The sequence below is a fragment of the Aegilops tauschii genome, chromosome 3 (genome assembly GCF_002575655.3).
Source record: "Aegilops tauschii subsp. strangulata cultivar AL8/78 chromosome 3, Aet v6.0, whole genome shotgun sequence".
NCBI classification, from domain to species: domain Eukaryota; kingdom Viridiplantae; phylum Streptophyta; class Magnoliopsida; order Poales; family Poaceae; genus Aegilops; species Aegilops tauschii.
In genome coordinates this window covers 97,187,620-97,191,941 of record NC_053037.3, presented here as the reverse complement: position 1 = coordinate 97,191,941, position 4,322 = coordinate 97,187,620, and positions in this window count along the sequence as shown.

Here is a 4,322-nt window from a genome sequence, read left to right as displayed (position 1 = left end):
AAAAAGATCATTACCCGTTACCTTTTATTGATCAAATGCTAGAAAGATTATCCAAACATACACATTTTTGCTTTCTAGATGGTTATTCTGGTTTCTCTCAAATACCTGTGTCAAAAGAGGATCAAGAAAAGACCACTTTTACTTGCCCTTTCGGTACCTTTGCTTATAGACCTATGCCTTTTGGTTTATGCAATGCACCTGCTACCTTTCAAAGATGCGTGATGGCTATATTCTCTGATTTTTGTGAAAAGATTGTTGAGGTTTTCATGGACGATTTCTCTGTATATGGAACTTCTTTTGATGATTGCTTGAGCAACCTTGATCAAGTTTTGCAGAGATGTGAAGAAACTAATCTTGTCTTGAATTGGGAGAAGTGCCACTTTATGGTTAATGAAGGCATTGTCTTGGGGCATAAAATTTCTGAAAGAGGTATTGAAGTTGATAAAGCTAAAGTTGATGCTATTGAAAAGATGCCGTGTCCTAAGGACATCAAAGGTATAAGAAGTTTCCTTGGTCATGCCGGTTTTTATAGGAGGTTCATTAAGGACTTCTCAAAAATTTCCAGGCCTCTGACTAACCTCTTACAAAAAGATGTTCCTTTTATCTTTGATGATGATTGTGTAGAAGCATTTGAAATACTTAAGAAAGCTTTGATTTCTGCACCTATTGTCCAGCCACATGATTGGAATTTACCCTTTGAAATTATGTGTGATGCTAGTGATTATGCTGTAGGTGCTGTTCTAGGACAAAGAGTTGATAAGAAATTAAACGTTATTCAATATGCTAGTAAAACTCTAGACGGTGCCCAGAGAAATTATGCTACTACTGAAAAAGTATTTTTAGCAGTTGTATTTGCTTGTGATAAGTTCAGACCTTATATTGTTGATTCAAAAGTAACTATTCACACTGATCATGCTGCTATTAAATATCTTATGGAAAAGAAAGATGCTAAACCTAGACTTATTAGATGGGTTCTCTTACTACAAGAATTTGATTTGCATATTATTGATAGAAAGGGAGCTGAGAACCCCGTTGCAGACAACTTGTCTAGGTTAGAAAATGTTCTTGATGACCCATTACCTATTGATGATAGCTTTCCTGATGAACAACTAGCTGTCATAAATGCTTCTCATGCTGCTCCATGGTATGTGATGACCCACAAGTATAGGGGATCTATCGTAGTCCTTTCGATAAATAAGAGTGTCGAACCCAACGAGGAGCAGAAGGAAATGATAAGCAGTTTTCAGCAAGGTATTCTCTGCAAGCACTGAAATTATAGGTAACAGATAGTTTTGTGATAAGATAATTTGTAACGAGCAACAAGTAAAAAAAGTAAATAAAGTGCAGCAAGATGGCCCAATCCTTTTTGTAGCAAAGGACAAGCCTGGACAAATTCTTATATAGAGAAAAGCGCTCCCGAGGACACATGGGAATTATCGTCAAGCTAGCTTTCATCACGTTCATATGATTCGCGTTCGGTACTTTGATAATTTGATATGTGGGTGGACCGGTGCTTGGGTGCTTTTCTTACTTGGACAAGCATCCCACTTATGATTAACTCCTATTGCAAGCATCCGCAACTACAAAAGAAGTATTAAGGTAAACCTAACCATAGCATGAAACATATGGATCCAAATCAGCCCCTTACGAAGCAACGCATAAACTAGGGTTTAAGCTTCTGTCACTCTAGCAACCCATCATCTACTTATTACTTCCCAATGCCTTCCTCTAGGCCCAAATAATGGTGAAGTTTCATGTAGTCGACGTTCACATGACACCACTAGAGGAGAGACAACATACATCTCATCAAAATATTGAACGAATACCAAATTCACATGACTACTAATAGCAAGACTTCTCCCATGTCCTCAGGAACAAACGTAACTACTCACAAAGCATATTCATGTTCATAATCAGAGGGGTATTAATATGCATATAGGATCTGAACATATGATCTTCCACCAAATAAACCAACTAGCATCAACTACAAGGAGTAATCAACACTACTAGCAACCTACAGGTACCAATCTCAGACTTAGAGACAAGAATTGGATAAAAGAGATGAACTAGGGTTTGAGAGGAGATGGTGCTGGTGAAGATGTTGATAGAGATTCACCCCCTCCCGATGAGAGGATCGTTGGTGATGACGATGATTTCCCCCTCCCGGAGGGAAGTGTCCCCGGCAGAACAGCTCCGTCGGAGCCCTAGATTGGTTCCGCCAAGGTTCCGCCTCGTGGCGGCGGAGTCTCGTCCCGAAAGCTTGCTTATGATTTTTCTTCGGACGAAAGACTTCATATAGCAGAAGATGGCCACCGGAGGGCCACCAGGGGGCCCACGAGGCAGGGGGCACGCCCCCCACCCTCGTGCCCAGGGTGTGGGTCCCCTCTGGTATTTTCTTCGCTCAATATTTTTTATTTATTTCCAAAAATAACTTCTGTGGAGTTTCAGGACTTTTGGAGTTGTGCAGAATAGGTCTCTAATATTTGCTCCTTTTCTATCCCAGAATTCCAGTTGCCGGCATTCTCCCTCTTTATGTAAACCTTGTAAAATAAGAGAGAATAGGCATAAGTATTGTGACATAATGTGTAATAACAGCCCATAATGCAATAAATATCGATATAAAAGCATGATGCAAAATGGACGTATCAGTATGCTGATTATGCTAATTACATTGTTGCTAAATTTATACCACCAAGCTTCACATACCAGCAAAAGAAAAAGTGTTTCTATGATTTAAGACATTACTTTTGGGATGACCCATACCTTTATAAAGAAGGAGTAGATGGTGTTATTAGATGTTGTGTACCTGAGCATGAACAGGAACAGATCCTACGCAAGTGTCACACCGAGGCTTATGGAGGACACCACGCTGGAGATAGAACTGCACATAAGGTTTTGCAATCCGGTTTTTATTGGCCTACTCTCTTCAAAGATGCCCGTAAGTTTGTCTTGTCTTCTGATGAATGTCAAAGAATTGGTAATATTAGTAGGCGTCAAGAAATGCCTATGAACTATTCACTTGTTATTGAACCATTTGATGTTTGGGGCTTTGATTATATGGGACCATTTCCTTCCTCTAATGGGTACACACATATTTTAGTTGCTGTTGATTACGTTACTAAGTGGGTAGAAGCTATTCCAACTAGTAGCACTGATCATAACACCTCTATTAAGATGCTTAAAGAAGTTATTTTTCCGAGGTTTGGAGTCCCTAGATATTTAATGACTGATGGTGGTTCACACTTTATTCATGGTGCTTTCCGTAAAATGCTTGCTAAGTATGATGTTAATCATAGAATTGCATCTCCATATCACCCTCAGTCTAGTGGTCAAGTAGAATTGAGTAATAGAGAGCTTAAATTAATTTTGCAAAAGACTGTTAATAGATCTAGAAAGAATTGGTCATAGAAACTCGATGATGCATTATGGGCCTATAGAACTGCATATAAAAATCCTATGGGTATGTCTCCGTATAAAATGGTTTATGGAAAAGCATGTCACTTACCTCTCGAACTAGAACACAAGGCATATTGGGCCATTAAAGAGCTCAACTATGATTTCAAACTTGCTGGTGAGAAGAGGCTATTTTACATTAGCTCGCTTGATGAATGGAGAACCCAGGCCTATGATAATGCCAAACTGTTTAAGGAAAAAGTTAAAAGATGGCATGACAAAAGGATACAAAAGCGTGAGTTTAATGTAGGTGATTATGTGTTGCTATTCAACTCTCGCTTAAGATCTTTTGCAGGAAAACTCCTCTCTAAATGGGAAGGTCCTTACATTATCAAGGAGGTCTATTGTTCCGGTGCCATAAAAATCAACAACTTCGAAGGCACTAATCCGAAGGTGGTGAACGGTCAAAGAATCAAACATTATATCTCAGGTAACCCCATAAATGTTGAAACTAATGTTATTGAAACCGTAACCCCGGAGGAATACATAAGGGACACTTTCCAGAACGTTTCAGACTACGAAAAGGAATAGGTATGAGGTACGGTAAGTAAACTGAATCCAAAACAGTAATGGCAATTTTTCTCTGTTTTGGAATATTTAAGAAAATAGGAAATTAAGAAGCAGTCCGGGAAGGACATGAGGCGTCCACGAGGGTGCAGGGCGCGCCCTACCCCCCTGGACGCGTCCCCTGCCTCGTGGGCACCTCGTGTGCTCTCCGGACTCCGTTTTCTTGCACAATAATTCTTTTAATCGGTAAAATTCATTATATAATGTCCCGAAGGTTTTGACCATCGTACCATGCAAATATCCTCTATTTTTGTTTTGAGTTGTTTCTGCCGCAGATTAGAGCAAAATGTCTTCTCACCGAT